The sequence below is a fragment of the Sus scrofa genome, chromosome 2, assembly GCF_054392235.1.
Source record: "Sus scrofa isolate SSC_HxYL_T2T_F1_AM1 chromosome 2, Sscrofa_HxYL_maternal_Yorkshire_Landrace_v2.0, whole genome shotgun sequence".
Classification (NCBI taxonomy): Eukaryota; Metazoa; Chordata; class Mammalia; order Artiodactyla; family Suidae; genus Sus; species Sus scrofa.
The window spans coordinates 45,599,021-45,612,291 of NC_139384.1; the positions used below are offsets into that span (position 1 = coordinate 45,599,021).

General features: G+C 40.0%; 1 protein-coding gene across 19 annotated transcripts in view; it reads left to right on the plus strand.

The window, feature by feature from the left end:
* The first annotated feature begins 512 nt into the window (after positions 1–512).
* The window catches only part of SOX6 (SRY-box transcription factor 6), a 614,027-nt gene continuing 601,268 nt past the window's right edge, over positions 513–13,271 (plus strand). For all 19 annotated transcript variants that reach the window (XM_021085331.2, XM_085011890.1, XM_085011902.1 and 16 more), the window contains exon 1: positions 513–604. The gene's annotated coding sequence lies outside the window, so the exon portion shown is untranslated. The remainder of the gene's footprint in view (positions 605–13,271) is intronic.

The following is a 13,271-nucleotide window of genomic DNA, read 5'->3' on the forward strand; positions in this document are numbered from 1 at the left end:
GTGTTCTCTCTCTGCGTGTGTGCGTGCGTGCGTGTATGTGTGCGCGCGTGTGTGTAAGCATAGAGTGTGTACTCTGTGAAGGTTCAGATGGGACCGCTGGGTGGAAAGGCCCTTTGTGCCCACAAGAGGGCAGCATCCTGAGGGCTTTGTGAGCGCCGTATGTCTCACTATCGCTGCAGGCTTGGGTTTAAAGAAAGTTATACCGAAACTTTCCAACTGATATCACATCTTATTTCGTGATATTAAAAAAGAAAGATATAAAGAAAGAAGGGGAAAAGGGAGAAGTGAAGAAATAAGAGAGAGAAAAAAGAGAAAAGCCGGCAGTCAGCCTACCCTGGCAGAGTCCTAGTCACACCGACTAGGGGGAGGGCTGTTTTAATTGTGGGTTTGGCCGACTGACGACTGGAGTGCCCTCCTCGGCTGTCTTAGTTGTAGCCGGAGGTCATGTAAATCGACCTTAAAAGAATGCATAAGCCATAAATTAAAATAAACCCTCACCCAAGGGCTGATCCATAAGTAGACAATATCCAACCTGGACAAAACGAGCTTCCCTTACGAGCCGACCTAAACCGCATCCCCCCAAAGAATAGAGACTAAATGCAAAGTAAGTTTCCCAGCGGATATTTTGTTTTCTTGAAAAGTGTTGGGTTGATTAGCCGTGTGTGACTGCGATGCCGCAGTTTACCGGAGCGCTTCAGTGTTAGCCAAGCTTGGGGTGCGGGAGGCCGGGAGGACCTGCTGGGTTTCTGGGCTTCCTAACGCTACCCCCACCCCACCCCCATTTTGGTTTGGAAACTTTGGCTATTTGTGGGGTTGACGCTGGCCGAGGGCGGGCAAGAGTCGAAGATCTCCGTCCGCCGCGCTCCACGCCCGGGTGAAGTTTACCCGGAGGAGCTCGTAAAGAAAACCCGGGTCGCTAGAAAACCCGGACGCTCCCTCCCACCCTCACCCAACCGCCGCTCCGCCGCAACTTTCCGGGGACCCTGCGCGAGTTGCCTCCAGTTCCCTCCTCTCTCCCTTCCTCCCCTCCAGCCATTTTTTGGACGTGACTTTTTACGATGTTTTTAGGAATAAGCAAACCGAACTCTAAGACAATCCGAAACCCAAACTCTAATCCGTGGACCTCTTTCCCTGGACGCTTGGGCAGTGGTGCGGCGCTGGCGGGGACGTGTGTGAGGGGTCGCCCAGCCCTTCCTCGCGCGTGCTCGGCCTTAGAGTCCCCGCTGCAGGCGCATGGTTGCCCGCACGTTTCTTCACTAAGCCCTCCGTCCTTCTCGGCGCCCTGCCCGGGCCCGGCCGCCCGCTGCCCTCTCCGCAGACCGGCAGAGATCCGCCGCTCTGGGGTTCGGCCCAGGCCCGGGGGCGGTGCTGCCACCCGCCCGGGGCCCAGCCCGAGCCTGGCCGCTCCCAGAGGGAGCTGCTTTCTTTTTCCTTAAAGGGCCGGTCAGAAAAGGGAAGGGGCTTGTGTAAAGATTGCTGGGGTTGCTCCGGCGCTAAGAGGAGCGGCCTGGGGCTGCGGAGGACAGATTAGCTCCGTTTCCTAGGCTGTTTCCCGGGCGTTTTGCGGAGCTTTAAGATAAAGAGAGAATTGGTGTGTTTAGAGCAGATAAAAGGTGGTTGTTGCTGGCGTCCTTTGAGTTTTTTTTTTTTTAAAGCTCTTTTAGGCCGACCAAGTTTGAAACGTTTGTATGAATTGCCACATAGTGAATGCTGCTCCTATTTGGGGACTAAAAATAAGTCTTCGTCTGTGCTGGTGGGGCTGGGCTGTTAGCGAGATGGGCCGTCCCGGCTGCTTCAGTGTGTGTGTGCGTGTGTGTGTGTGTGTGTGTGTGTGTGTGTGACCTCCTCCGAGGGCCGTGCTTGAAGTTTCAATCTCGAGATGACCCAAAGCCGTCGCAGAGGCAAACTGGGGTGGGGGTGGGGTGGGGGGCTCTGGACCTCCCATCGCACTGTCAATGAGGCGCTGGATGACGTCCTTGTCCCGGGCGCTTGACCCCGGCGCGAACTCCTGCGGCCGGGCTTTTGGCTGTGGCCCGGCGGCCCAGCCAACAACCCAGTGGAGTAGGGACGGGAGAGTGCCCCCTCTCCCTACCTCCCTAGGGTCTCCTCCCTTCTGCCCTTTATAGTCACATGCCCAGGTTTCTCCCTGAGTCCCAAGGAGAACAGACACAGCCCCGCCCAGTCTATTTCTAGGAGGTGGGTTTGGTGAATAAAAAGGTCAAGTGGTCGGGTCCGCGAGCTGGTCCATGGAGGGGGGGGGGAACAGGACCGACACCTGGCAAGAATCGCCCCGCCTGTTCCCCCCCGCCGCCCCCGCCCCCGCTGGTCCGCCAGCTCACGACTGGCCTCCCCAGGCCACATTCTTGCGCTAAGTGCGAGAGGCTGTGGGAAAAGCAATCCCGAACCGGCCAAGAGCCGGCGAAGCTGATCCCGCGATGGCATTTTGTTTTGAACAGTTGCTGGGGTTGACGTTTCCTCATAAGGTAAGGTGTCACTGGACAGTCGGCTGCCCAAATGCCACATGTATAATTAGCCTGCGCACTCAGCACCTCGTCCCGGAGGCCCATAGGCACGGGCTTGGCGGACCGGGTCCACTCAGCTCTGTTCAGGGCTACAGGATTCCTGAGGGAGGGCCGAACGACTTGGAGAGCCCCGGGAGGCCCTGGCACCAGAGAAGACTGTGACAGTGTAGCCTTGTCTTTGATTTTTCTTCCTCTCTTTTCCCTTCTCTTCCTGTTTCTCCTCTATTTTTCGGCTGAGGGCGGACCACTGGTTAGATGGGCAAACGGGATACCAGCGGCAGGGTACAGACTGAATGAGGAAAGGGGATGCAGAGTAAATCTGGCAATATATCTACTCTCCACACCCCGCCCATGGGGGAGGGCTGCTACTAGCCCTAAGTCTGCACTAACCCAGTAGGACTAGCCTAGATTTGGCACTGTATCCTGGCTTGGGTAGGGGCTTCTTCACCTTCTAGTTGGACTGTTCACCTGTCTCTTTGCTCCCTCCCACACCCGCCCCAGAAGTCTCAGCAAATTGCTGTCTCTGCCCTGATTGCAGCCTCTGTTTTCCCCTCCAGGCCTAGCCACTTGGGGCTGCTCGTGTTCACTGTGGGGTGAACCTGGGAATATCTGCTGTGTCTTCCTGTCTCACTCTTGTTCAGCCTGGGGTTCTTGGAAGCAGTGCCTTGTCCTCTCTGTACACCACATTGGTGCTTGAACTTCCTACCTAGCTTCCCAGACCCCAGCCTCAGGTCAGCTTTAGCTTGCAGTCTCTTGCAGAGACCAGATTTCTGCAGTCATGAACATGACCTTCCCCTGTAACTGTGCAGTCACAGTGGAATTCAACACTCTGCATTAGGCACTTTCATCAGTCTCCCACATCCCCTTGTTTCTAGGCCACTTGGATATTCCCGATATCTATTGGAAGATTCTCTTTATTTTAAAACAAACAAATCCTAAACCTTCCACAAACTTAGTGGGATAGGGTTAGATAGGGTTAGTTTTTCTGCAGCATCGAGTGTACGTTTCCAATGGGAGGTGGGGACATAGTTTATTTAGCTGCATTTGCTTTTTATCGAATCAGTGAAACATTTCATTTTATTATAGTATGGGAAAAGTTATGACTGACTTTTTTCTATACTAGATCATAAATGTGTTACCTCTATATATTTGAGTGTATCTTCCTCAATACACATATGTGAGTGTATGGGCTGTAGGCCAAATGACATATAAATTTTTTTTTCTTCCTACATTTTTGAAAACCTCATAAATCAAGAGAGATTGTCCCTTTCTAAAACAAGAACAACCACCAACGCCAACCAAAAAATTTTTTTTTCAGATTCTGAAAGCAAGCAAGTGTGCACTACACTTATTAGATCTAGTTTATGACCAAAGGCAGTAAGTAACCAGGATCCAGACAAGTGCTAGGTCATTGATTCCTTAAGCAACTGATATCCTTTCTTGCTTTTCTCATGTACCACTACCACATCCTTTTACATCTGCTCTCTCACCAAACTCCTTTATTTATAGTGGCAAAACTAGATAGTTTTTTTGTTTATTGTTTATCCTGTTTATTGTTGTTTGTAGGTTTTATTTTGGAAGTAATGAGAAGGAACTTTCTCTTGGTGTATATGTATTTTTTAAAATGCAAAAAAATTTTAAGTTTATTCTTATGGACCATGATACAAACGCCTATAATAGTATATTTTATAACTACAACACTCAATGTTATACTATGAAGATAAACATAAAATTAATTAATAAAGCACTATCAATATCTATACCTTAAGTTGATTGTATAATGGATTCAGTTACTGAAGAATTGACATTCAATAGGCATATTGTCAGCTTAACATTTTTTTCATTAGTAATAGAAAGCAACTAGATTTTTCCTAGTAAGGGCAAAGCACATATTTAAAATGTTAACTTATCCAGTAAATCTTTCTTTTATAAGGTTTTAAAGTATGTTACTTTAAATACCTAAATGATAAATTTTGGTGGCATTATTGAGATTTTATGTCTGTTTTCTTTTTGACTTTTAGGGATTAGTGGGTTATTAGTCATTATTGAAATTTTTACACATATCCATCTTATACTGAAGAAACTAGTGACATTTTAAACAACCCTCTTTCCGTTAGTATGCTAGGTAATGGAGTAAATGAATTTTCTTTTAACAAAGTTTAATATACATTGATTTTAACTGTTACTTTTAGTATTTTCTATACCTTTCAATATTATTAGGTTATATCTAAGTTTGAAAGAATTTTCTTGTTAGTGAGAGAATTCATATATACAGTTCATTATTTACAAACATGATTATATAAAGTATAGTACGATACTAAAATTTTGGTTGTTCTAAGAGCTATTTGTTTAAATATAGTTTAGGGGTGTATATATATCAATTGATGTTTTTGAAGTCAAGTGAAACATTCCATCAAGCTAATGTGTCTGAGAGTACCATATCAGGCACAGACAGGTACTAGAAATGATAAAACACAGATAACATTCAGCAAGATGATTTGCAGATGGGACGTATTATCTGCTGTCATGAGGTTAGATGGGTCATATTACCATTTTTTAAAAAAAGTTAATCTAGGTTATTTCAGAATTATTAAGTTATGTGGGTATATGAGGTTTAATGAGAACAGATTTTATTATAAAAGCTTGCTAAAAATTAACAAGTACTCACTGCTTTTTAGAGCAGAAAATGGACTATCTTTGTATTTGGATTGCTTCTTGTTTAAAAAATATCATTCTCCCCTATAATTTTTTCCTAATAAGGAAAATAATATATTGAACATTTTATGTCTTTATCCTAACTCACATTTTCTCCTGATTATACTCTGAATATCAACATACTCAAGTAAAACAAAAACAAAACCAAACTGGCATTCTGGTAGTTTATGAAAAGCAATTTTTGTTAAATGCAAGAATGTTTTAAATGTATAGCATATCCTTTTCGCTTGTGGTTCTTCAACTGTGATCTGAAAACTAATTGTTTTGGTAAGAGTTATATCAGAAACTTTCATCATTCTCTCATTATATATTCATTATTCACTTATAGGAAGAATATTTTTATTTTCCTTGTTCTGTGGAAGAGGGTAAAAGCTTTTCAGCTGTTTTATTCAGACATTTAGTCTAACTGGAAATAATTTTAAATTTTGGTGTTATGGCTTTTGATAGCAATTTTAAAATTTAAATATCCATTGTCATAATTTGGATAAAAATATCAAATGAGAGTGTGGCTAGAGGTTGTAAGTGGAATATCATTTAAATCTACCATAGACTCTCTCACCTCCAAAAAAGAGTGCTTGGTTGGTCTGTTTTTCCTCAAATCGGTGTTAGTCTCAAAAAAAGGGACCACAAAACCCTCAAACATCAGAGAAGCAGTATCAATTCAGTTTTTAACTGCAAGTCCTTCATATGGTTGCTCAAAATATCCAACTTTACACTAATATTAGTCATTCTTTTTATAGTGACACCATGCTTAGTAAAAAACTTCTAAGCACTGAGGTCAGGTGTTGAGATTGGATTCTAGTTTATTTTTTATGAATCAGATAAAGATTTCTGTGCATGAGACCATATGTGAAGATGAGAGAACAAGAACATTTCCATATCAAAGGCAATATATCTGAGGCTGCATGGTAATTAAAATGCAGTGGTTTGGACTCTGTGCACTAGCACTTAAGCAGAGCGTTGCCGGGACCTTGTGCAACATGCAGGCGGTTGCCTCTTGCATACTTCTTGAAATACACTTATAATTTTGTACAAACATTTATGCCAGTCCACACTTTTCTGTGGATAATTTGTATTTCATCCAAACCATTCAAAGTAGAAGTTATTTTTTGAGCTACCCCCTCATTATGGCTTTTGTGCATCAACTATTTTTATTCTAGTTGTTTGTATTTCTTTTTACCAGAATGATGGCTTGTTTATATTCAGAATCTCTTCTTGGTCCTCTAAGACCCCTTATATATCACTCATATTTTACTATTCACTCAAAAAAACTTTATCTTTAGTAAAGATGTGGATTATTTTCTGAGGTTAATTGTAGATGCTACAATCTATTATAAACTACATTTAAAAAATCAACTGCCCAGTTGTTTCTGTTTTATAATGCTAATGCATTTAGTAATCCTTACTAATTTGCACAGTATGTAATATTAGTAAAAATTACTTTTCAAAATGTTTCAAGAATTTTGAATTGTTCTCCTTCACCTTTTAATGTCAAGAAAAAGCATACTGGCATTCTCTTTCATACTCCTTCAAGTGAAAAACAGTTATTTGAAACTATGGAAATCTTCATGTTTATCTAAAGAGTTAGGTCTTTGCATTTATAGGGAGATGTTTGATTGTATTTATAAAGAACTGTGCTAGCATCATAACCTGTAATTGTCTAGGGATAGATAGTGAAAAAAAATCTAACAATTGGTAGTCCAATGTTGTATATATTTTAGAAGATTTGGCATCTTTGGTAACTAACTTGAATTTTCTGCTCTATAATTTTCTAGATTTTCTATTTCCGTATGGCTCTCTCTCTACACATGTGGTGAAGAATTCACTAACATAGTTTATTTACTAAGCTTCCCTGGTCTATAAAGCTTTTAGGTTTCTTCGGATTAAAGCACCATGTATTGAAGAAGCCTAATGTGACATAAATCCTTTAAGAGTTTTTGTATTTTAAACTATTTTGGATCAAACTTACTTGAGTATATTGATATTTATGCTTTTCAATGATGACATATATAAGTAATCATGATACACATAAGGTGAATTCAAAGGACTTTATATGATGTGCATATTTGTGTCTATGCAAACATTCTATATTCTCTCATTTCAAGTTCCCCCTTGATCTCTTTCTTCTCTGAAAATCTCACAAGATAAATCTTTAAATGATCTATTATCCCTGCTATCTTCAATAATTTGTTGTTTCTAGTCATGTTAAAGAGATGAATTGAATTGTCTGTCTTTAATATATCCATTCAAATGCAAACAGGGGACTTTAGTGCTGTTTGTGATTCTGACTTCACTGAGCACAATCTCTTTGCTTCTTTGAAAAGTAGTTCTTTAAAATTAGACAAAGAAAATTAAAGATGCTTTAGTTTCCACGACTACACAAGCACAATATGTGGAAGAGTGAAAATGCAACAGATTTTTTTTTAATGACAAGCGTAGATTTCAAGTGGAACTCATTTTGAGGCATGGTTGCAAGTATTTCCTTTTATACTTTACAAAGAGATAACTGTGTAACGTGATTGAGCATTAAGTTCTAGGTATCCTGAAAGGCATTTTTGAAGTCACAAGTTTTTACTTTTTCAGGATTTTCTTTTCTATTGAAGATTTTTAATATTTGGTAGATGGGAAATTTAGGTACATTTGTCATGGTGCTAGTAAGCAGGTCAGTGGTAGAAGTGGAGAAGAATGATCCTATGTTCTTTCTTGGGAAAGAATATCAAAGGGCAGAAATGTTGCTATTTTCTCAAAAATAATATCCAGCTATAATCCAAGGTCATTGAACCTTCTATGTAGGATAATTCACCCACTCCATCTACCCCCAATATATCCATGGTATAATCACTAACTTTTTACTTCTTCATCTCTAAAATGGGAATAATAATAATATCTACGTCATAAGGCTATTGTAAGGATTAAGCGAGATGGATAAATGTAAAAAACTAAGGTATATGCTTGGCATAAATTTAATACCTGTTCTATACTACTGTTGAAGTGGTGGTGTACTTAGATCTGCATCCCATTTCCACTTTACTAGGTACTTGTGTAATCCTTGGCAAGTTACACAATTGATTTCTTTTCCTCTTATATGAAGTATTCTCAGCAATACATGCGCCTTTCTTTCCTAGAAAGATTTCATAAGTAGTCTGCCACACTTAGAGTAGTGACTAAATGTAGAGTGTGGAGGTCCAGCTCTCAAATTTGGAATGTCCAGTTCTAAGGACAGATGAAAGGTCATTTCATCTGTCATCCTCCTTTCTTCAAGGGTATATTTCTCCATTCTAATCATTTAAGAAGCTTTTTTTGGGGGAGGAGGGTGGGGGAGCCAGCAAAGAAAGAGATTTTATAATCTTTGGTTATGTGTTTCAATGATTAACACTGAGAAGTTCTTCATGTCAAAAGACAGTTCTTCTTAATCTGCTTTCTTTTGCTTTGATTTTAAGAAAAAATGGAAACATATACTCTTCATTTGAATTATAGATCTTCAAGGGAAAAAAAAAAACCCAAGTTAAACTTTCAATTTTTATCTCTTGAATCTTTTATTTGAAGTATTATTTTCTAAACTAGTTGTGTGACCTTAGAAAATGCAATCTCTCTCTCTTTTTTGCTTTTTAGGGCCATACCTGCAGCTATGGAAGTTCCCCGGCTAGGGGTTGAATGGGAGCTACAGCTGCTGGCTTATACCATAGCCACAGCAACACGGGATCTGAGCCGGCTCTGTGACCTATATCACAGCTCATGGCAACGCCGGATCCTTGACCCACTGAGCGAGGCCAGGGATCGAACCTGCGTCCTCATGGATACTAGTCGGATTTGTTTCCCCTGCGCCACAACAGGAACTCCTGCAATCAGTCTTTGAGTTTCAACTTCCTAATTTTTAATATGGGGATTGTGATATAATTTATCAGGTAGGATTGTAAGGAAGATTAAGTTTGAAGATAATGAATATAGAAGTGCGTAGAACAATTCTAGACAATCGGGTGTTAGGATTAATTGACAGTAGTTAAGTAATCTGTAGTAGAACCTTGGCATGAAAAGAGCCCTCAATTCTCATATGTTTTATAGAACTCAGTTTTCAAAGTGCTTTCATACTCATTGCCTCACCAATAAAAGGTATGCAGGGTAGATAATCTTACCAGTCATACTGTCTGACTTCCTACTTGATATGAATAAATGTTTCAGCTGGGTTTTGCTTCAGGATATTATTCGCTATAAACAAAGCTTGTGTGTCATAAATTAGGGCTGGCCTTTTTGGCCTTCTTCCCCCCCGCCCCCAGTCTTTTTTATACAATGTCAGTGCTCATTTATTTTATCTTCATACTTATTTCCAGAGCCAAACCAATGCTGCATTTTCCATATACCCAAGTATAAACAAATAATATCACATTGATCAGAAGCATTAGACATCAGTTTTTATCGGTTTTTGATTATTAAAAGCAGGAAATGATTTAATTATAGCATAATAAGTATGCCTAGTAGAGAGACAATAATTTTTCAAAATGCGGGTTTTATGAGGGAAGATTAATAAAAGGATCCTTGGTGGTAAAACAGGTGAGAACTTCTTGATTGCCTGATTTCAAAGATGAAACTGCATGATTGATCCTAGTGAGGAGGTAGGAATGTAGTTAGTTCTATGCAGTGTACTCGTTTCTCCAATGGAGATATGTGTAAGAGGAGTACCTAAGTCAAGGAAAGCTGCTAGTAGGAGATGGCCTTTGGGCTGTGACTTGAAGGTTAATTAGGAATAGGTTACTTGAAGTAACATCCTGAAAAGCGTAGAACATTGGGGAAATGTTTGACAGGATTATTGACTATTCTGTAGGACTGATAGCAAAACGTCTCATATTTGTATCTTGGTGATCCAAGAAAGGCCGTCTTTGTTATCAGTGTGAAGTGGCCATATAGGCCAGCAGCTTAGCCACTGTACTTCTCTTTCATAGCTCAGTTTTTGTGGTCAGGGATATTGTGAGCACATTTTAAGGTACAGAGAAATTTTTCAAATTACTGCTTTCCTTTGAATATGTCAACAAAGTTCGAAAATTAAAATAAGTGACTTATTAATATATGAATTGATCATCTAGACCATGAATTAATAAAATCTTATATCTTGCACTGTAAAAAAAATCTTTTTTTTTTTTTTTTCTCAATTGGCAAGCATGGTCTTAGGGAAAGGGAAATATCTGGAAATTTTTAGTTCTGGGTGTTATTTCTTTTTCTTTTTTCTTTTTTGGTCGCCCTGTGGCATATGCAGTTCCCAGGCCAGGGATCGGATCTGAGCCACAGTTGTGACTTATACAGCAGCTGTGGCAACTCCGGAATCTTAACCCACTGTGCTGGACCCAGGATCAAACCTGCATCCCAGCACTTCAGAAACCCCATTGATCCTGTCGTGACACAGCGGGAACTCCTTTGGGTGTTATTTCTGAGTTTTCCTTATTTGTTACAGGCTTTTAGGTGTCTCACATTTATGATTAAGTTTTTCCAACTGCAAAGTTCATATATTCTATAACTTCTTTTTAAATTGAGGGATATGTGAAAATGAATTAATCCTCAGAGTGATTCAGATTTTGGGGAGGCAGTACAAATTATTATTATACAATGATGATGATGAAACAATAGCAGAAGTAGTAGTAAGAGAAACAACCCCTCTGTACTCTTGATAACTTTCACATATGGATAATAAATCCACTCTTTTTAGTTTTATAATCTGGAATCTCATATTTTCTAATAACTCTTTGAATGCCTTTTCTCTGAGCCCACAAGCCTTCTTTTCTGCCTTTGTTTTGGAAGTTTTCTGGTGTTTAATAACTTGTTTCTCCAAATTAAACACACCTATTGAGATTTTGCAACATATATGACTTTGCGACATAATCACTTTCTGAAAAGGGCTTTGTGGTCACATAAACTGGAGAAGTTATGGCCCTGTTTTCCAGTGGCCTTAACCTATTGTTTTCCTTACTGTTGCTTTGGCATGCTGTAGACTCAAAGTATTGATAATGCCATGAAAAATATGATATCTTTTCATTAAAAATAAAGGTTTTGGGAATTCTCGTTGTGGTGTAGTGGAAATGAATCTGACTAGTATCCATGAGGATGTGGGTTCGATCCCTGGCCCTGCTCAGTGGGTTAAGTATCTGGGGTTGCAGTGAGCTGTGGTGTAAGTCACAGATGTGGCTTGGATCTGGGGTTGCTGTGGCTGTAGTGTAGGCCAGCAGCTGTAGCTCCGATTTGACCCCTAGCCTGGGAACTTCCATAGGCCACAGGTTTGGCCCTTAAAAAAAAAAAAAAAAAAAAAAAAGAAGAAGAAGCCTCTGAAACTGAGTAAAGAAAGGGAAAAAAGATGTGAATATTTTATAAAACAGTGTAAAAACACCCCTTAGTCATATTAAATGAGTTATGATACTTTTTTTTTTTTCAGGGCTGCACCCGCAGCATGCGGAGGTTCCCAGCTCTAGGGGTCCAGTTGGAGCTACAGCTGCCAGCTACAGCCACAGCCTCATCAGATCCGAGCCACATCTGCAACCTACACCCACAGCTCATGGCAACAAAGGATCCTTAACCCACTGAGCGAGGCCAGGGATTGAACCTGCAAAACCTCATGGTTACTTGTTGGATTCGTTTCCACTGTGCCACGATGGGCACTCCAGTTATGATAACTTTAAAAACATTTTCCTTTAGGAGTTCCCTCTGTGGTGCAGTGACTAAATCAGACTGCAATGGCTTGGGTCGCTGCGGAGATGATGGATCGATCCCAGGCCTGGGGCAATGGGTTAAAGGGTCAGGCACTGCTGCAGCTGTGGCTTGGATTCAATCCCTGGCCCAGGATTGCTGGTGCAGCCATAAAAAAAAAAAAAAAAGGCAAAACATTTTACTTTAGGATTTTCAGTTGAATTCTTTAGTAAGAAACAAAACCCAAGCAAAAAGAAAATAAAAGCTGAAATAGCAACTGAACAAAGTTTAACTAACTTGGAACACAGTTTATTATTAACTGAGTCTCAGGAACATTTTTTTACTCGAGTCTGAAATCCAAATCCACACTGGCAGAAAATTGGACTATTTTAAGATTTCTTAACTGTAGTTCTTTCCCACTATAAAGATGCACATTGAAAGTCGATATATTGATGAGTTCTCTGGTGGCTCAGTGGGTTAAGGATCCGGCATCGTCACTGCTGTGGCTCTGGTTACTGCTGTGGCATGGGTTGATCTCTGGTCTGGGGAACTTCTGTATGCCATAGACATGGCCAAAAAGAAAAACAGAAAAAAAAAAAAAGGAAAAATATAGATATATTGAAGTTAGAAGAATTTAAATCTTGGAACAATCAAAATTGCATGTTATATTTAATTCTTATTTTTTTAAAACAGTAAGGCATTATTAAGGAAATTTTTAGCTTTCTGAGATTAGATACTCTCAACTTTTAAAGGCAACGGTTCCAGAGAATGCCTTCATTTGTACTTTTTGCATAGATTTGTGTGAATTACAAGTATGCTAAGGTAGGGTAATGTACCCTCAATACTTAACGTGTTTTAAATTGTATACTGTTTTGTAATAGGCTTATTTTCTCCAAGACAAATATATATGTATAGCAACCTACATTGAGTGGGACTAGTGAACTTGATGACTCTTAGTTCTTCTGTATGGCATGGTGGGGAAAGAATGAAAAACAGCTCAGCTTTTTTTTTTTCTTTTTGGCCATGCTGCAGTGGCAACTCTGCGTCCTTAACCCGCTGAGCCACAGAGGAACTCCGTAGCTCAGCTTTTATTTATGATACCTTGGGACCTTTTCCAAAGCACTCATCATAATTAGTCATGTCTTAGTTGTGAAGTTTTGTGTTCAATTTCTTCATTATGTTTATATGGAAAATCATTAATTTATCAGTAGGAGCTGTGAGTAAAGTATGTGGAAATGAATATGCCTTCATATTGTATGCTAATTTTTTTCTTCAAATTTTTTTTAGCTCCATTTTCACATCTTTTGATTATTCTCTTCTTCCTTTTTTTTTTTTTTTTTTTGTCTTTTTGTCATTTTTTGGGCTGCT